The 22,939-nt window shown below is 32.9% G+C and overlaps 1 pseudogene; it reads left to right on the top strand.

Moving 5' to 3' along the window:
* The first annotated feature begins 17,493 nt into the window (after window positions 1-17,493).
* Window positions 17,494-22,273, top strand: LOC123192898 (annotated as a pseudogene).
* The last annotated feature ends 666 nt before the right edge of the window (window positions 22,274-22,939 follow it).

Below are 22,939 nucleotides of genomic sequence, written 5' to 3'. Positions count from 1 at the left end.
TATTGGTTTATCGACCTCATAACCATTAGAAATTCAACAACAATCAATCTAATACATAAACAAGGTCCTAAAGGCATAAACTTCTCTCTACACATGTTCTTAAATTATCAAACAATCAAATGCAGCAATGACTTCAAATATATTAACAAATCAAATTGTTTTTTTCTAACATTTTTTTAAATTCATTAGGCAATCATTATAATTTACCCTAAAAAAATTTATGCACATATGTTCTAATAACATAACTTGATCATGCTTATAATATTGCTCATCACAAAATGAGCACACTTGCAATCAATTCAACAAATTATCACCATAACACTGTATTAACCATAAATCTTGATATAGAAATATATGATTTCATCAAAATTCACCAAAGGTTAGAAGTGTATTGTGCCTATTTCCCTTAATTCCATAGAAAAGCAAAATGCATGGTAGGTTTTCTTCTTTCAGACTTTTTCTCTCCACACTGTTGGAAACCAATTGCCAAAACTGCTATAATAAAGCTTGGTTAATGAACTTCAATGCTTGACTCTCTCTCTCTAAAAATTGAGCATTTAAGGATATGAATAATAATCTCTAAAACATAATAACGTGCCTTTTATAAAACTGAAAACACGTAATGCCACACACAGGTATGTACCACTTATATATGGGCATGTGTCATGCAATTGAAATTTTACGTGGAATCTATCTTATCCAACTGGTGTGGCATTGACACATTTGCATGATCTTTCCATATACAATCGTATATCTCTGAAAATTCACATTTTGACTTTTAATTCACACTAACTCATACATAAATTAAATAAATCCATGTATAAAGACTATTCTACCCTTGAGACATACTTGTTGGTGTTACAGCTCTATTGTTTCATGAATCTACATCTAAAACCATAAAAGAAACATGATGTGTGACAAACACTCAGTAAGTAGGTGACATCTTAGTACCTTGCACAAAACATGAAGATATTCATAACTGATATGTGTTTCATTTACAAATTATACTATAGCATTCTCAAATGTTTCCTTAGCATCTTAAATATCCATTCAAATATTTTAGCACCTAGTATACAATCTCTAATGGTTTTGTCTAGTATGAGGATTGTTAGAAAGGTGGTGATTGGTCAGAGGATTCCTAGAAATGTGGTGATTGGTAATATCATGATCTATATGAAAGCTATAATCAATTAATAAATGATTTGTCACCCTGAGCAGAAGAGTTGATATCTCAATTAAGGCCTTTTAACAGATGAGAATGACTAATTAAATTTATGGCCACAGTGGGATTAAGTTGATACTCAATATGATATTATTCGATTATTGATGGATGTTAATGTATGTAATTGGAGTAGCCTAGAAGGAGACACCGTAAACTAGTGAGGGTAATGGAATATACCAAAAATGTCAAATAACCTTAAAAGTCTCTATCTTGTATACGTTTTAGTATGAGTTATTCATGAATCATGGAAATGCTACCACAACATGTTTAAAACACAATAACTACATTAGATGACTCCTTTAGTCTTTTTGTGGCTATGAGTTTGCTTTTTAGCCCATGATAGAGAGATACCTTAGTAGCTACACAAAACACAAATGAAAAAAAGACAAAACATGGGCAAAACTCGGTTAAGACTAGACTAACAAGGAGAATATATGGTATGAATAGATGTTTGAGTGTGTAATTTGAAGAAGGATGTGAAATTGCGAAATCACATATATATTTATAAGATGACATATACAGTCATTCATTGTCGAATGAATGGGTCATTCATCATTGATCCTTATCCTATAAGATATGTGATTTTTCTAGATCCTTGGGCATGGATTTGGATAAAGCTTTATCCTAATACAATTCACCATGAACACCTATTCATAGAACAAGAATTGTCATTCAAATTGAGTTGATTCAGTCCTATTAGACAAGACCCGTCCATTCCCAATTTTGCCTCAACCATACACTCTAAGATAATCATCAAATAACCTCATCCCTTTAGAATTTGAATTGACTCTTATGTGTGTGACCCATAAGCTCTTTATTAGACTAGATGTATTTAGATTCAGACTGAATTCAAGCACAAGCCAAGATTGGCCTTTAACAAGGTATCATGACTACTTAGTCAAAAGAGCATTAACAAATAACTCTAAGCTTTGTCAACTTTATAGTCACATATAATACAATTCTTTCAACAATTGATATCTCTAGATACTTAGACATAGATACATGTCTATCCTAGTGACTTTTTAATATGAATTGATACACATCAATAACTGAACGATTTGGATCGAGCTTTGACTTTATCCTACTGTAGCCACAAATTCAAGTGGGCATTGATGTCTTTCATTATTCTCATTCAAGATATATTCTCTTATGTTTAGGAGTGACAAATATTCTGTTGATCCATTATAGCCTTTATACATATCTTAGTATGGTTAATCACTATCTTATTATGATGGTACATTGGGTGACATTAAACCATATCAATCCTTGTATAAGACAGTCCAGTGACTTCAAGTCTAAGAATCATATATACCTGTGAGTTAAAAGAATTATTCCATGGATATTGAAGCAAACATCTATATGGAAATCCTTAGGTTAGGTCAATTGATAGACACATCTATAATGTATACCTATGTGTTGAACCAAGTTGTCAACTAAAAGTTTCGACGCATGAAAATTATCTCTACTTTTCAATGAGGTTACTTAAAATTATGATAATCCTATCTCTATTAATTGTGCCCTTGGTCAAAGTAATGTCAAGATTATGGACGTTTTTAGAATGGTCATTTAATATGTTCATAGTGTTCCCATGATCGTGTCCTTAGAATGGTAAAGTTATAATAAAGAGAAAAGTTTGTCATATTAGCAAAAGTTGGAAGATATACATCCATACATCATATTTTTATAAGAGTCCTCTTTAAGAATTAATTCTGGAAAGGAAAAGGAAAACTGATTACATAAACACATAATCTTTCTCTCTAAAACCTTAATTCTGGCCCCATCCATTGAAATAGAGAGAACTGAAAAGAGACTTGAGAGAGGGGAGACGTTTAATAGTCACAAGAGAGCTTCCAATGAGTGAGCAAAAAAAGATAAAAGAACCAACAGTATCAAACTTAACTTACTTGAAAACTAGATAAGTGAAAGTTGATATGTCCAGTGATTAGATTAAATATTATTACATTTACTATTTTCCTATGATTTGAATATGTTCTATCGAATCTTTTCTAAAAAAGATTTATTGAAACTTTAATCTTTGATTGCAAGATGTTTGGCCTAAACAACCTATAGAGATCAAAATATATGTATAATTAAAGATGGAAAAATTATTGGTTGAATGTTGGATGTGATTATGCTAAATGGGATTCAAATAAAATATAGTAATCTAGCTATTAATGGTTAGAAATTCCTTTTCCAGAACATCATGTATGACCATGACTAATCGAGTTATGGTTATACATAGCTAGTGAAAACACAAGGGATGTATACTTTTATGTGTTAAAACATATGCACACACGTCTTTGTATATAAAATCAAATTGCTATTGAATAAACTTACAACGATGTCGTATGATCATGACTCAGCTTGAAATAACCCTTGGTGCCATGTACTGTTAGGGTAGGTGCTCTAAAGCCAATCGTATTTGATATTTGCAATAGTAATTTTATATTAATAATTAATAAATGATATATTTTATTCAATTTATATGTTATTTAATTATATGATTGTATAAATAACATGTCCTTAGAATGGTATAACTATAACAAAGGGATTAAATGATTAATCGTGGGATCCCTATAGACACATTGAGTGGCCATTTTCGAATGTTTATAATCCCAACATTACAGTAAACTAAGGTACATGTGATACAGATGAAATTATCATAATGTTAAGCAACCCTACTAAAAGATGACGATAATTCTCACATATCGAATCTATTATAGATAACTTGGTATAACACATGGGTGCACACTATAGAAGTGTTCACTAAACTAACTTGACTAGAGGATAATTGTATGGATGGTTACTCCAATGTCTATGAAATAAATCATCTGAACACCATAGATACATGTGATCCTTTGTCTTAAGATTAACAAACTGTCTCGTGTAAGAATCGATATGATTTGATGTTATCCAATGTCCTGCCATAATTATGGTAACCAAAAAGGTAGTGATTGACCATATCGTGAGATACATAGAGGCAATGGTTGATCAATAAAGGATTCATCACTCTTGAGTACATAAAAATATCTTATATAAGAATATTGATGCCATCAATGATCGTTTGAATCTATGCTATAGTTAGATTAGATGGTAGCCTAATTCGTGTTGGTCATTGATATGTATTAGTTCATACTAAAGAATTACTGAGATAGACACACTTCTATGTCACAACCTTGAAACATATTTATTGATGAAAGAATTGAATTGCATATAACTGTGATATTGTAAAAGTTTAAGATATGTTTATTGATACTATCATCTGAGTGGCTAGGACATCTTGCTAGAGGATAATCTTGGAATATGTTTAGATTTGATCTGAATCTAGATACTATTAGCTCAATAGAGAAACCATCAGTCATACTCTGTAACACCCTCTCCAGAAACAAACCCCTGATAGAAATTTATCAAAAAAGGCATGCACAATTCGGTTATTTGAAAACTTTAATGCATGACCATAAATTTAAAGCTTGCAAAAAGGTAATGCAATAAAAACACTTTACTAATCAATACTAGTATAATCCTAAGTGTCTGAAAATATTGACAACAACAGTAATAATAAAAACAATAATAATAAAAAGAAATTAAATGTCTGGTAAAAACTAAACAAAAGGTCTTTCTCCTAATGCAGCTATTAGTTGGACCGTTTAATTCCTCATCTTTCTCGCTACTCACCTCTACCTACAAACATGCGAAAGAAAATGCATGAGTAAAACTTATTAAATGGTGACCTTTCAACACCTAAAACTATTATATATAACTGCTAGTAAAACTTGCATTCTGCTCGTAAGCTAAATGTGGTCACACTATAGCACTTTGTCCATAACATGAATTGTCCATAGAAGTTGTGAAGACCTAAGCTAAAATAAACATATCTAATGCCCTAGTGAAAGCTACTTTTGTGTCTTACATACATGTCAAATGGCCTATTAGACTATCCAATAAGCACGCCCTGATTACATGAGGAAATCTTTTATAGCATCTTTTTTCGTTATCACATAAGCTGATCAAAACTGCTGACTAACTATCTAGAGATAACCCCTACCTTGAGTACATATATAGTGCATCCCACTGATTATGTGAGAAATATCTAAAGCCACATTCTTACCATGCATACCTAAACTAAACTAGAGGGTTACATGTCTTGGCACAAAAAGACCGTTTGGTTTCAGGATTTAAAGATTACTTTAGTAATATATCTTTTATTACTTTGTTTGGTTTGTCCATAATAAAATATATGATAATCTTTTATTACTAATGCTAACGTAGCAGGTAATATAGGTGGTAATCTGATTACCACTTTTACCTTAGGTATTAAAAGATTACCAAGGTAATCCTGATTTTATTATAATTATATTATTATTTATTAATTTTTTGAGACAAATAAATTTATTTTTAATTAATATAATAAATAATATAAAAGTATTTAAAAATGATTATATTCAAGGGCATTTAAGTAAAATAATTTACTAATATTCTTTTATTACTTTTAACCAAACACAATAGTTATTTATACTTATCAAATTTTATCAAACATAATAATCATTTATACTTAGTAATCTTCTAAATAATCTATCTTCAAAGTAATCTCTTTATTTTGGTAATAAAACATTACCCAAACTAAACGCCCCCTAAGTGCATAATACATCTCATAGGTATCTAGCTCTATTGCTTTCATAATTAACGTCATTTATGCACACAAGTCGTGAATATCTAGTTGTGTGACACTAGCCTTAAGGTTGTTAACTTTTAACTCAGATTTAACTCGATCTGAGTTTGTGTCGTCATTTATATAGTTAAGCACCTTATCTATGTCTTTCTTGAATTCTTTATCCTCTGTTAACTCATTATTCATCTTAGATAACTTTCTCATGCTATGCATATAGCTTAAGTGTATAATCATGTGTTGTCTTTGTCTAAAGGTACATATTCATATGTTTCTCAACCCAGTCTATGTACCTCATAACCCATATTTATGAGTGTGTGACATTCAGCATATGGTCATGTATAGAATAGGTGCACATGGGGAGTTGACTTGGACACACTTTCATGCATAATACTCCAATGTGTAAGCCACATGTCTTCTGACACGTGTCATCCACTTTTGGAAAGTCATACATGAGTGTATGTCTCATACCACATAGTCATGCATATCTTCCCTCAAAACGAGTATAGGATTCTCAAACTTTTTAAATTTTTGGAATGATACATAGGCAATTTTGAAACCACACATGGTCATATGGTACAATTTGAAAATTATGCCCTAGGGTTTCTATGTTGTTCCAATCGCATATAAAGTCATTCAAACATATATTCGGGCCGATACAAAGAATCTCTAAGTCTTCTAAACTGTTTATTTACTGAAAATCATGCTCACTAACCAATATACACTTCACATCAATGACATTATTAAACTATCAAACCAAAACACATAATATTCATTTATTCAAGAGACTAAGCATCCATATGGCTCATCATAATCTCATAGAAAATCATTACATTCATGTCTACATAACTCTAGATCATCTGAATACTAGAGAAACTTCAAAGATTTCATGATCAAATAGGGTAGCTGCTCTACTTACTTGGATTCCAATGAAAACACTTCTTTTGCTCAACTATAATGAATCTGGTGATCGATGGTGACTCTTTAGGTGACCATAGACTCCTCTTTCATTCTCTCTCTCTCTCTCTCTCTCTCTCTCTCTCATTTTTAAACGACTAGAAAATAAAAGAATGTAAAAGCATTAGGGTTGATCATATTTTATTTTATCTCTAGGACATGATAGACGAACAGGTATAGGGCTATACACGGTCATGTGTCTAGTTGCATACTAAGGCAACCTCCTGTTTCATTGCGATCACAATCTAATCCATTGTTTGACTTTTCATTAGCCATACATGACCATGTATGCCTCCATACATGGTCGTGTACCTTTGAAAATCATTAATTGTTGTATTTTAGGAAATTAAAAAAGAATAAAATACCCTTAGGCTTACCTATGGGTGCTATGTACTCATAAAATAGTTTATTTGAACTCAAAAGCAAGGATTATTTATCGATAATCCTAGTGCTTAGAGATGAGACAGAGATCGCGAATGGACTTTGTGCACTCGTTAGGGTGGAAATACCCGGTTTAACCATGTTTTGATCAAGTGCACAACTATGCATACTGCATACTAGCTGTGTATTTGGTAGGATGAGGTGTTGACCATTCCATTAAGTTATGTTGGCTAGCACCACAAGAAAAATGATGTGTCGATCGTGCATGTCCTTTGAGCTAGCTAACATATGGTGTTATGAAATGTTGTGTACATAAAAGTTTCTTAGCCATGCTCGGATTCCTATACATATGTATAAAGGCATGCTTTAGTGTAAAATTAGACACATCACACAAAACACAGAAACCCTCCCTAGCCGCCATAAGTTTTTGTGTCCTCTTTCTTTTTTCTTGTGAATATAAAGTTTCTAGTCAAGAGCTCTAGCAACCTCTTCATTTGGATTTGCCTTTTTCATATTTGTGCTCTATATGGATACCAAGGCATTGCCTCCTAAGGATTGGATACCATACTATCTCAAGCCATATAAAGTCTTAAATGAGCCACCAATGCAAGTATAACTATTAAAAACCCTATGTTTGTTTTGTATGTTCATGAATTATATGTATAAAACAGGTATCTTGGTTTGAGTTTTCAAGATTGTTTTAATTCTTAATTTTTTAAATTCTATTGTGCTACCAGTTATTAGCACCCTGAAAACCTTACATGTATACCCATACATGCAAATAAGTATGATCATGCATGACTAGGAATAGAAATATGTATTAGGGTTACGAAGAAGATGATGAATAGTAACCCTATGATGTACAGACATATACTTAAAAAATCTTATACCTATACGTGAATGAATATAGCATGTATACCTGTGAAACATTAGGCATAAACATGTTTACTCTTCGATAAGGTACAGTTGTCTAAGGTCAAGGGCACGACTATACATAGAGGAAAATGTATACCTATGACTTGGTTATGTATAGGTTGTACACAAATGATTTTGATTAATTTTTGAATACAAATTAAGGCTCATTAAGGTACCAAGACATACCCTAGAGATAAAGATAAGATTTAGGTAAATAGAGATGACTGATAAACCCAAGTAAAGATAGAGAGAACTAAATGCATGTTTGAGAGAGTTTTGAATGGTTAAGTATCAATATGGATTTGATTATCCCAAGAGAATTAAGAAAAGTCGATATCTATGGGATATAGATTTATGAGATTATATGCTAACTTGAAAAAAGTACCCATGAACTAGACACACCCATAGATAAGATATAATTTATCAACTAGTGTCTTTAGATAAAGAGAGAAATCGTCAAAACTACATGTTTTTCGATTAGCCTATGACTTACCAGTATTTAGAAAGTTTGATAATTGAGGTCCATAAATTGATACGTTAGGATTGCAAGTCTATTAATTAGCAAAGAGATAGGACAACCAGGACTAGAACGCATTAGAGATTTTTCACTATAGTAGGTATAGAGATTCTTTTTTATTTGGTTGAGATTTGAGCAACCTTAGACTATAATAGACAATCACATGAGTCATAACTCTTAATAGACAATCACAATAAGTTTGTTGTTCTTTATGAATATCCTAGATAAAGTCTCATTGTAATCCACATCCAATCAAACTCTTGTCTCATGTGTCTTCTATGTCTTCATGTTGGAATGGGCATCCATCATAGATACCCCTTACATCTATTCATGTCAGATTAGGCACTCATCTCAAGTGTCTTTTACACCTATAACCGAAATAAACACCCAGCCTGTAGAAATGGTCCAAAGAGATGCCTATCTAAAATGTCATTTACATCATTATTACCTATGGAGTTAATCCATTTCCACTACTAAGAATCGAGACGTCTAATCAATCAGCTCGTGTATTCTCAAAACCAAGACATCTTATCAATTAGTGTGCAGCATGACTCATAACCATCTATGTACACTATTGACTCAATAAGTTATTGTGCTCTTTTTTTGATAACAAACTAATATGTCCCTAAGCAAATTAACTAATGATTTTACTTGACTGTGATTTAGATTGCAAGAATTTACCTAATACACTTGAAAGAGTTTTAAGATGGAAATGAAAGATAAGACTCAAGTGAAGAACTATTGAAGATTTAAAGAAAAACTCAAGTTTAGATAGATATGTTTGTAATTTGGAGCATTTATTTTGATTAGAATATTTATTTGCATGTGATAGCTCACTTGAAAACTTATTCTCATATCTTTCACATAATAGGTTAAAATGTTGTTTTTTTTAACTTATTGGGTTAAGTTGAATTTTTACCAAAGTTTATTAACTCATTTAAAATGATGAAATTTTGTGAACTACATTTTCATATCTCAAAGTTGGTTTTGAAAGAATTTTAAAAAATGGGTTAAATTATCACTTTTCAAAGATTTAGGGGTTAAATATAATTTTTAAAAATTTAGGGGCTAAAATGTAATAAAATTCTATTGACCGAATTTGACCAATCGAATTCTTCAATGACAGCTTCCGAATTATTTAGAAGTTATACATTTTGGCTTTCATAAATTCGATTGACCAAATTAAATCCGATCGATCGAATTTTGGTTTGAATTTTCTAATGGCTAATGCCACGTAGGCACCACAAGAGTGTCACGTCATATCCGATCGATCGAATTTTGTGTTTTCTAGAAAATTAAAATGACTAATTTTGTGCACAATGGTAACTTTTCTCATTTTCTCCTATATAAACCAAATCAAATTCACTTGTAAAGGACTTTTGCCATCAAGAACTTTCACATATTTGAGAGCAAATTAGTTTTGAGTTATTCACTTGCAAATTCTCTTCTCTAATCAAAACCCTTACTTATACACTTTGTAATTTCATTTGCATTGGATTGTACTAAGCTTAAACTTCTATATACACTCTTTGAAAGAGATTATATTTTGAGTTCATATAAAAAATTCGTACTATAAAAGAGCGAATTTCACTCTTGGAGAGGTTAGAAATTTCTAGTCAGAGAAATTAAGCTCTAACATTTCTAAAGGTTAATAGCATCTTGGAAGTTATTTTGTTGTGAAGAAAAGATTTGGTTAAGTTTTTATCAACCAAGGATTAGTATAATACTCCAAGAGAGATAGTTTGGAAGAGTGGGCGTAAGTCGGGTTGAGCCAAATCACTATATATTGTGTGTTTGATTTTCTCTTCCCTTAAACTCGTACTTTGTGTTATGTTCTTTTGATTGTATTAATTATTTGAAATATTCTTGTCATTCTCATAAATTTCATTAAAAATAGGCAATATTTATTGATTTGAATAAATTGGTTTAATTTTTTAATTAGGTAAAGATTGTTTTAAATTGTCTAACCCCTTTCTTAAGCTATTCAATCCTTCATACACAACTATGGCTACGTTTTCAAATTCAATCCTTTACGAACCCTGACGGTCACCTAACTTGTCCCCGCGCTTGTAAATAAGGTGAAAGTTACTTTCTAGGGTTTTGACATAGGTATGACATGTCCAAGCATAAATATGCCAAAGATTTGCAGTACACAAGCGTGCACTTGACTCATACCACTAATCACCCTAGGCAAACAAGTGTGTCATAGGTTATATAGGTGTGCCACAGACTACGCAGGTTCACCATAGACTATATGGGTGTGCACATTGCACGCTGGAAAGCTAAGTGCATGCTTGACATGTATGTTATAGACTCGAAAACTATATACCTACTTGGCATGCACGTTGTACCCCTAACATCAAAGTACATGCCCAGTGTGCACGCTGCATGCTTGATTTATACAGACAATTCCCAAAATACAATATAAAAATCAAATAGAGAGTGGAGAATGCTTACCTCTCTTCAGATGAAGCATAGGTCTTCACATGGCTATGGATTTTCAGTGATTTCCTTCCATTCACGGCTCCTAAAACTCTCTATTTTCATCCTGGTTTGCTCTTTGTGTGTTGTATATTATGAAAAAGCATTAATTTTTCTTCAAAGGCTGACTTGCCTTTTAAATAAAGGGCAAAGATCATGCAAGGCCAACCCATATTTATCCAAATGCTAAAATCATAGGATCATGATTTCAATTCCCATAACATTGAGCATAAAGACTATAACGCCCTTCCGGGCTTACTCGGGTGTATACAATCTCTATATATAAACACATACTTAATAATTATTAGGGTAGGTTCCTTAGAGTCAATCGAATTTGCCATTTGTGAATGAATTTTATATTAATAATTAATAAAAAATTTATTATTATTCAATTTATATGTTATCTATTTATATGATTGTATGAATAACAAACTTTTAGGATGGTAAAACTGTGACAAGGGAATCATATGACCGATTGTGGAAACCCTATGTATACTTTTAGTGGCCATTCTAGGAATGTTCGTAATTCCAACATTACAATGAACAAGGGCATATATAATGATAATATGATTATTATAGTGTTAAACAACCCCATCGAAAATGGTGACAGTTCTCACGTATCAAAGTTGTTATAGACAATTTGGTGTAACATATGGTTGCATGTTATAAACTTGTTCATTGGATTGACCTGACCATAAGATATTCATATAGATGGTTACTCTAGTGTCTATAGAATAAATCTCTGAATACCACGAGTGTATGTGATCCTTCGACTTAAGATTACTAGATTGTCTTGTGTAAAGATCGATATTGTTTGACACAATAAAGGTAAGGCCAAACGACTATTTCCCACCCAAGGTTTAGCGTTTTCTCAAAAGTCCCCCCTTTAACTATGGAAACACCAAACACCCACCCATGACCAGTTAGATTTAACCAAACCCTAACGATGGTAGGGGTAAAATCGTCATTTTAGCTATAATATTAAAAATAAACTAAAATAGAATCTATTTTGCCCCCCTAAACTTTAAAAACTGAAATTTTCCCCCCGCCTAAGTTTTAAAAAATGGCAGTTTCACCCTAGGGTTTGGTTTTGAAATCTCCGGCGACCTCTCCGGCTCCGTTGCCGACGGCCGCTCCCTCCGGAAGCAACCTCTCCTTCCGACGATCTCTTTCCTCCCATTTGGAGGTCCGATCGGCGCCCGGAGACGTCGTAGGAGACGAAGACTTCGTCGGAAAGACGAAGTTCTTCGTCTTCCCAGACGAAGCCGACGCCGTCGTCTTCGTCTGGGAAGACGATCGTCTTCCCAGAAGAAGACCTCTGGGAAGACGACCGTCTTCCCAGACGAGGACGACGGCGTCGGCTTCGTCTGGGAAGACGAAGAACTTCGTCTTCCCGACGAAGTCTTCGTCTCCCACGGCGTCTCTGGGCGCCGATCGGACCTCCAAATGGGAGGAAAGAGATCGTCGGAAGGAGAGGTTGCTTCCGGAGGGAGCGGCCGTCGGCAACGGAGCCGGAGAGGTCGCCGGAGATTTCAAAACCAAACCCTAGGGTGAAACTGTCATTTTTTAAAACTTAGGCGGGGGGAAAATTTCAGTTTTTAAAGTTTAGGGGGGCAAAAGGAGATAAAATTTTCAGCCGTTAGGGTTTGGTTAAATCTAACCGGTCATGGGTGGGTGTTTGGTGTTTCCATAGTTAAAGGGGGGACTTTTGAGAAAACGCTAAACCTTGGGTGGGAAATAGTCGTTTGGCCTAAAGGTAATTATAAAAGTAGTAATCGACAATATTGTGAGATACATAAAGGTTATGGTTGATTAATAAAGAATTCATCACTCTTGAGCATAAAAGAAGAATCTCACATGAGAATACTAAATAACAGCTATGATTGTTTGAATTTGTGGCCATAGCGGGATAAAGTTATAGCCTAATCCGTATTAGTTATTGATATGCATCAGTTCATACCAAGGAACTATTAAGATAGATACTTTTTTATGTTTCAGCTTTGAGAGATATTGGTTAACGAAAAGATTGAATTGCATGTAACTGTAATATTATAAAAGCGTAAAAAATGTCTGCTGACACTTTATCGTCTGGATGACCATGATGCTTTGCTAGAAGCTAATCTTGGTTTGAGTATAAATTTGACTTGAATTCAGACACTATTAGTTGGATAGAGAACTTATGGGTCAAATGTATATAAGGGTTGATTCAAAGCTAGAGATAGATTATTTGATAATAATCATAATGTTTAGGGAAAGAAAGAATCAGTTGACCATACTTTGACCAAGTCAAACTTAGTGTGCAGTTGGCACCATGCAAATTAAAATAAGCTTGGCACAATTTGTCTAGTTGGGTAAAGCTAAAGCTCATGCCAAGCACCATAAATGACTTAAACTTGACAGGTGGCACACAAGTTGAGGAATATGTTAATTGGCATGTTTACATGCCAACCGTGCATGAGTGTGTTGAAGGTGCTAGGCCCAGATAAAATCCTTGTTATGCTCGGACACTTGCACATATAAAAATGTGAATCAAAATTAAACTAAAAAACACAACACATACTGAAGAGAAACCTTAGCCTCTAGTTTTTGCTTTCTCTCATTCCCGTCAACACGATTAATTTAGTAAAAAAGCCCTAGTAGCCTTCTTCTTGAATAGCCTCTTACATGTTCGTGTTTTGTATGGATACCAAGGTGTTGCCTCTCAAGGGTTGGATAGCGTTCAGTCTTAAGCCACGTGAAGATTTAGATAAGCCACTAACACAGGTATAAACATAAAACACCCTATGAGTATTTTGAATGTTCATGAATATATGTTCTAAAACGAGTATCTTAGTTAGAACTTTTAGGATTCCTTTTTCTTAATTATAATTTCACTGTGTTGTCGGTTATCGGCGTCTTGAAAATCCTACAATAATAAACAACAAATAGAGCAAGAATTATAGCATTGAACAAAAAGGAAATGACCAAAATACCTCTCACACTTACCTAGGGATATTACAGTTTGTATTTTTCAATAGCATGAATCAATTTACAAGCAAGCAAGGTATGAGACCCTAACACTACACAAGGGATTTAAAACTCAATTACTAAGTCAAACATTTATTGTCATTCATCAAAAATCAAAACACATTATAAAATTATGACAATTGATAGATTCTTTATAAACCCTAGAAAACAGATTTAACTACTCATAACAATCATAGTTAAAGAAGGAATTATTCTAAATCAAATAAAAAAAAGTTTAGAGAGATGAGAAAAACTCTTGATTCTTCAATCTATTCCCTTTAGATCTTCCCTCTTTGATCTTTAGTCTTTCATATCCTTTTCTGTTCTTGAAGTTTCTCTCACTAAAAACCCCTTTTTCTTATATATTTTGAATAAAATTCTTTTGGAAAAGACATCATCCCATTATATAGAGCGCCAACTCAACCTTCTTTTTTTCTAATTTTTCTTTTCTTTTCACCCAGTAATTATGGGTATTAATAAGGTCATATTTGCGTCCATAATTGGCTAGTGCTTTTTTCGCATGATCTTTCTCTTTTCTAAGCTTCCATTCTTGCTTCAAAAAGGCTTAAACTTCTCTGTAAGATCCTAAAATATAATTCAAAGTGTAAAATAAGATTAAGTCATAAAATAGAAATATAACTTAAATAAATTAAGCAAAACAAACTAAAACTCACCTAAGGGTGCATTTGATTTGGATAATGTTTTATTACCAAAAATAAATGATTATGACAAAATAGATTACTTAGAAGATTATTAAGTATAAACTATTACTATTTTTAATAAAATTTAATAGGTATAAATAATTATTGTATTTAATTGGATAAAAAATATTAAAATATTATTTTATTTAAATATCCTTAAATATAAATTATTGTAAAATAATTTTTAATTTACTTATTATAATAATTAAAAATGTAGATATTTTTGTTCTAAAAAAATAATAAGTAAAAATATAATTATAATAAAATTAAAATTACCTTGATAATCTTTTAATATTTAGAGTGAATGTGGTAATCAAATTGTCAATTATATTACCTAATATATCACCATTGGTAATAAAATATTATCAAAATATTTTATTATTTGACAAGTCAAACAAAGTAATGTTAGTATAAAATATAGATTATCAAATAATCTTTAAATATTTGAACTAAACACCCCCTAAAAGCATACTGTTATAGACCTTATTTATCAGTGTTTCATACACACATAAGTAAGTAGGTGACCTATCGAGTACCACATCATGCAACCAACTTATAATTATTCTTATCGTTCCACATCTTAAAATATTGCATAAATCTAGCATACAATAATCATCATTAGGATTTTCCATTCATCCCTTCTCTTGATGACATTGAGCATTCATTTCTCAGTTGATATTCTTCTACATCACACATATGTTCATTCTTAATGAACTTCGTCATCACTCAGATGTTCATTCTTAAATCTCTAAAGTACCATATTGATATCCATTCTTAAATCTCCTCAACATCTCTAATATCTCGTAAAAGCATGACACTTTTTTCTCACTCAATCCTACAAGTTGCACATAACAAATGTCAACCAAACTAAGGTTGCACAAACATCAACACTTTGGCCACACAAGGAATCACTTATGCAATCCTCACTTCCATGCACACAATTTTATAAGTGGACTACCATAAAAGCCATCCAAAGATGGTTTTTGTCACCTGTGTATACATGAAGTATCTCACTAACCACATAAGGAATCTTTGGTGTAGTTCACACCTTTTCCATGCACAGTTGTTCACATGCACAAACAATCGTTCACCTAATACGGAGAAGAATTCATCCATTTAAAATAATTTTACATAGCATATTATCCTCGTAATCCACTAGACAAAACATGAATAAATGTGCACTCTTTATGCTTGGTCATTCGACAATTTAAATCTTATTTTAATAGTTAGTCATTTTTCTCTAATTACAACAATCATATTTAATTCAAATAAACGTTAAAAGATGATAAAACCTTTACTACATATAAATGGGTGTTAAATACAACCAGTAACATTATATACTAAGATTCAGACTAATTACAATAATCATATTTAATTCAAATAAATGTTAAAAGATGATAAAACCTTTACTACATATAAATGGGTGTTAAATACAACCAGTTAACATTATATACTAAGATTCAGACTAATTTACAACAACTTTTAATTTAAATAATGGTGATTTTTTATTGGAGTTTCTTTGCCTTCCTCATATCCTCAAATTTGAATATGGTTGTGTTTGCTAAAAGAATTCTTATATATAAGGTAAAATTATCCAACCTTTATCTGATGACCATATCCGAATAATTGTTGAAATGTTGGCTATCCATCAAATAAGGTTAATTTTTAATTACTCTATTTCTTTTCCCTTCAACCATTAATTTGTCCCTTTCAAATAGAATGTAGATATTGGACACGATTGTGTGTATCTATAAATATATATATATATATATATATATATATATATATATATATATATATATATATATATATATATATATATATATATATATATATATATTTATTTATTTATTTATTTATTTATTTATTTATTTATTTATTTGAGTGAGAGGTACCGTGTGGGAGAATAATGAAAGAAAAAAACAAAAGATTTGAAAGTCCAATTATCTTGAAAATGAATAAAAGAGGAGGGCGTGTCTAAAAACTGTAAAATAGACAAGATCATAGACGGCAGTTTGTGGGTTGCATGTTGTGATTTGAAATAATTGGTCATGTTTTTCAACACAATCCCAACAAACAACAACGATTTCATACTTACTCAAGATGAGGGTATGTTCGTCATTATATTAAAGTAACCATTCTCAAATCTCGTTGACTTCTATTTTAGTCAAATCTTCTAAAACCCCTCTAAGTTTAAAACTTGTCATAACTTCCCTTTTATAGTGAGGAATGATAACAAGAGAAATCGTGGATGGGTTGGTTTGGTTTAGGGTTTTGCTATTAGGTGATGTTATGAACATTTATAATATGTATCAATTTAAGTATAAATATATATATATCATTATACGATTTATTTTATATTTAATTAAAAAATTTTACAATCATATAATAACATTATTATTAAGTTTAAAGTAAATATAACTTAATTTTTCAAAACTATTAATTTTTTTCACTAAAAATTCATTTATTTTTATTAAAAAAGTCCCAGAAATATAATTTCTTAACTACATATAATAAAAGAATTCATGATAATATAAATAACCCACATGATTTTTGTAAATAATTGTAGGATGAGTGATAAATCCTAAAACATAAAGGCCTTTTGATAGTAAAAGGAAAACAGAGGGAGGAGTGAAAGTGTACTGAAAGAAAGAAAGCCGGCCCATCATGCCCATTAGTTTTAACTTTCGCTTTCGCTCTCCGCTTCTTCTGTTTGTAGAATTCTCATTTTCTCATTCTTCTTCTTCTTCTTCTCCACACCAACAGCACAAACAAACAGAATCACCGCCATTTGTCTCGACAATAATGTCGCCTTCACTTCTTTAAAACCCTCAACGCAAAAACATGCAAGAAACTCTCCAACAACTGCTAGTCTCACCACCAAATAATAACACCACAAAAACCCGATCCCACCAGACCAACACCCGGCGCGTCACTCCCACTCGCGATCAACAACCCTCCGCTGTTGTTGAAAAAATTCTCCCCAACGGCGACCTATACACCGGATACTTCTCCGGTAACGTTCCTCATGGAAAGGGCAAGTACGTTTGGTCGGATGGTTGCATGTACGAAGGTGAGTGGAAGCGAGGCAAGGCTTATGGTGAGGGAAAATTTTCCTGGCCTTCTGGGGCGACGTATCAAGGTCATTTTAAGTCCGGTCGTATGGACGGTGAAGGGACTTTCATTGGCGTAGATGGTGACACGTATAAAGGCTCTTGGAACAATGACCGGAAACATGGGTATGGCGTGAAACGTTATGCTAATGGTGATGTGTATGAAGGTTCATGGAAGTTTAATTTGATGGACGGTCATGGGAAGTACACTTGGAGAGATGGGAATGTTTATTTGGGAGAGTGGAAAAATGGAGTTATCTTTGGTAAAGGAGTTCTGAGTTGGAGTAATGGGAACAGATATGAAGGTTACTGGGAAAATGGGCTTCCTAAAGGTAAAGGAGTGTTTACATTGTCAAATGTGAAGAATGAGAATTTGAAAAATGAGGAAAAAGAGAAGGGTTTTGAAGTAATGGAAGGGAGGAACAGATCGTCCGTCGATCGTCCGAGGTTGTGTATATGGGAATTGAATGGAGAAGCTGGGGATATTACTTGTGATATTGTTGATAATGTGGAAGCAGCGTCGAGGTTATATAAGGATGGGAGATTTTGTAATCAATTTGCAGGAATTGAGGTTGAGAAATTTCAGAAAAGTCCTTGTGGGTCTGCTGCTATTGATGATGAGATAAAGAAACCCGGTCAGACAATATCAAAAGGACACAAGAACTATGATTTAATGCTCAATCTTCAATTGGGTATCAGGTAATGACCTCATTAAATACAAAACTAAGATATTGCTTTTCGTTGGTTTGGTTTGGCTTGATTTCTTGTCGCTGGTGTTTGGTTTGAAGGCATTCTGTAGGAAAACATGCTTCAATTTTAAGGGAACTTAGGCAAAGTGATTTTGATCCGAAGGAGAAGTTTTGGACAAGGTTCCCGCCGGAGGGTTCAAAGTATACCCCGCCCCATCAGTCCGTAGACTTTAGATGGAAGGATTATTGTCCTATGGTGTTCAGGTAGCTGGAAATTTTAATGTGGTTGTTGAGAATTCATATTTTCAATTATAGTTTGATTTGTTGTTTCCTGTGGATTTCTTGGTATATCAAGTTTTAATATCTGTGTAGTTTTCTAAATTATGGTGGTGGCTACTTTGTTTGGAATTTAGACATTTGAGGGAATTGTTTGCAATAGATCCAGCGGATTACATGTTGGCTATTTGTGGAAATGATGCACTTAGAGAATTATCTTCCCGGGAAAGAGTGGAAGCTTCTTTTACCTAACTCAAGATGACCGATTTATGATAAAAACTGTGAAGAAATCTGAAGTCAAGGTTAGTTCCCATTCCTTTTAACTAGTTCATTAAACAAAAATGGAGAATGTGCACACAAAAAATTTTGGAAAGTGAATGTTACTCAAATAGTAATGTTGGGAATAAGCAGTTAGTTCTGTTTCTTGTTTCCAGTGTTTGTTTTCTCAGTTTACTATACATTCTATTCCAGGGTCAATTGATTTTCACAAATTGGTTGGTAACCATGTTCAGGTGCTTACTCGAATGCTTCCAAGCTACTACCAACATGTTTGTGAGTACAAGAATTCCTTGGTAACCAGGTTTTTTGGCGTACATTGTGTTAAACCAGTGGGAGGTCAAAAGGTATGATTATACTACAAAGTTTTGCATTTCAATCCATTGATTAAGTGTGGTTTATGCAATTTCATTTATACTGATTGAATGGGAAACCAGACTCGGTTTATTGTAATCGGCAATCTCTTTTGCTCGGAGTATCGTATTCATAAACGTTTCGACCTAAAAGGCTCTTCTTATGGTCGTCTTACTGATAAGCCTGAGGAGGAAATTGATGAAACAACCACACTAAAAGACCTTGATCTTAATTTTGTATTTCACCTGGAACACTCATGGTTTCAAGAACTGATCCGGTAAATTTTAGATTGTTGTGTATCATTTTCTTTCTTTACATCTATTTTAGATAAATAACTCTCTCTCTGTCACACACACTGACAAATGCACATTGTTTTGGCTTTGATTTTCATTGATCATGTATCCTATATTGTACATAGGCAAATTGATAGAGATTGTGAGTTCTTGGAAGCAGAGAGAATTATGGATTACAGTCTCCTGATTGGTCTTCATTTTCGTGATGATTACTCTGGTGATGAGATGAAGATGTCACCAAATGATAAGCATATTGGTAAATTATCTTCTTTCTTAGCTTTGTAGTATGTTAAATTTCGTCTTGCAATAAATTGAATACTAAATATGGAGTGCTTTAATTTTAATCAGACAAAAGAGGTGTGAGTCTCACTGAGACATGCATGCGTGGATATCACTTGCTGCCAGATATGGACTGGGTTATGGAAGGCCAGTATGTATTCTACTTTTCATCATTCCCTTATTCTTTAAATCATTTGTTGAATGCTTTAGGGCTTTTGTAAGTTGTCACAAGCAGATAAACCTTGTCAATCTCACCTTCTCTTACTGACATCCCTATAATGTAAATCTGGTATAAGAGGATGCAAACTATCTTGCTTATCTATGTTATGACATACAAATAAAGTGTAATGATATTGGGGTTATAAAGAAGTAAATTCAGCCACATAGATTAATTTTATAGTAGTCCGGTACGTTCTGTAGATCTAGACTACTTAAATATATTCCTTAATTTTGAACTCTGAATTTTACCTGAATAGAATGCTTGTATATTTACAAAATCTCATATGTCATCACAGTAAAAAGTAAAAATAAATGCATTTGTTGCCTAATATTCAAATTTGGGGCCCTTCAGTGGGATCTGTTGAACTTTATTGTTGTGCATGTGGCACATTTTCATCTTTATTCTAATGAGGGTAGCTGAATACAATGAGTCCCTCTGAAATTATCAATTTGCAAAAACCATGAAAATGTGGTTATTTCCTGAACAAGAAAAAGTTGTTGGTTGTACAAAATTTATTTTGTCTGTTTCTAATTGTATGTCTAATCCCAAGTTGGTTGTATTATCAATTTTCTTCTCCTAAGGTCAATCTTTGTGGTGGAAGAATGAATGAAAATGCTTTGAGTTGTGGTGAAGATGTGGGTAATTTTGTTGACAAGAGATTTAGGTGGGGCTTCTTGTTTTTATGAAAGCTTTCTTTCGTAACTGTTGAATCATCTCCATTCACTGATTGCCCAATGGAACTATGGATGATGTATTTTGATGAAACTTTGAAGTGTTAGGGAAACATTTGATATTGTCAAAATCATTTAATACTAATTTCCATTTGATGACCTTTGATGGCTCAATAAAACTGCATTACCTATAATTGAGAAATGATTATGCTTGTGATTGGAAATGGCAGTTGTATTTTAGTATGGTCATTTTACTGATTTAAAATTTCTTTTTGACTTAATATAATTTGTTTGATAATTTTCTGCCTTCTTGTGATATTGCAGGGGGCCACTAATCCGGTTAGGAGCAAACACACCAGCCAGAGCACAAAGAGTGACAAGAATCTATGTAGATCAGTTTGTAGGCAGTGGAAGTTGCAACTCAACCCCTTCACTGTCACCTAGAGGTGGCGAGATATATGACGTAGTCCTATATTTTGGTATCATTGACATTCTTCAGGATTATGATATTAGCAAAAAGCTAGAACATGCATACAAATCCTTGCAGGTGGATCCCACGTCCATCTCTGCTGTTGATCCTAAGCTATACTCTAAAAGATTCCGCGATTTCATACACAGAATATTTATAGAGGACAAGTGATGATGGGAAACAGAAAGAAGAACAAGAGATAATCGGAGTGAAACTGAAACCAGTAATTGAAAATCTGGTTCTTTCACCACCCCCAAAAGCAACAAAGCAACAGGTATATTAATTGTGGAAATTTTGGTGAGGCAGATTGTGGACTGGCACATTGTGTGTGTTTTAGGGTGATGCAACTGTGTTCTAATAGCAAAAGTTTTTGACAGGGGGTGAAACCACCTTGTATATCTTAGAGAAATGGTGGGCAATTACAAGATTCTTTTTTTTTTTCTCCCGGCTTTAATGGGTGGGGAAGGCAGGGAAATTAGGTATGGTTTAGGAGTAAATGATGATGTGGGAGAGGGTGAAATAACAAATGTACAGTCAAAAAGTAAAAGGGGAGGGAGGATAATGGAATTGAATGAATATTTAATTTTTAAGTTTGAATTTGTTTTATAAATTTTATGGGATTGGATGGTTGAATGATACTGCTTTTAAATTATAAAAGAAAGGGTTTGGGTAGTGTCAGAGAGAGAGAGAGAGAAAGAAAGAAATGGGGATGGGATTGCTTTTGCAGAATGTTGAACATCAAAAGAAGGGAAAGAAAAAAATGTGGGTGTCTCTGTTTAATTGCTAACTCTTGGCTTATCTTTCTCTCTCTTTGTCTCTCTATTCAAAGTTTGAAAAAGTGTAAAACAATAATGCAAGTCTCTGTCCTTTTTCGCTGCTTTTGAACAATACCAAGAAGCAACACCACAACTGTTACAATGGGTCCCTGCGCTTCTCATTATCAAACCGTCAAACACTTAGGATTCTTTTCCAAATATACCAAACTTTTTTTCACTTTATTTAGTTAAACATTTCACATCTTTGAGCTCCCATTAATTGCACAATTACATTGTTGACTGATTATCATTACAAGCTTTGATTATGTTTTCTGTTTTCAGTGAGATTGAATGAATTTTCCTTTTTTTGGTTTTGTACAAAAAATATGAAAAACAGACCTATGATTATTCTCAAAAGCACTCCTAGAATTTCACTGAATATTAATAACTTCACTGAAATGAATATATTGAACACTCATACAAAATTATAAATTTATAAAAAAAAAAAAACCCTTATCCCCTATATCCACAACTGTCTGAAGGAATTTTTAATAGTTTTCAAAAAAATAAAAAAGGCCATAATAAAGCTAAACCCCGTTGATTGTAGTTCCTCGAGATTGAAGCCATATTGCCAAAGTCCTATCAAAATCCCAAAAAGAAATAGAAAGAGAATCAGTTGCAGGCGGCAATGTTATTTA

This window comes from Mangifera indica, chromosome 1 (genome assembly GCF_011075055.1).
Source record: "Mangifera indica cultivar Alphonso chromosome 1, CATAS_Mindica_2.1, whole genome shotgun sequence".
Lineage (NCBI taxonomy): Eukaryota > Viridiplantae > Streptophyta > Magnoliopsida > Sapindales > Anacardiaceae > Mangifera > Mangifera indica.
This window is presented reverse-complemented; position numbering and strand designations above follow the sequence as displayed.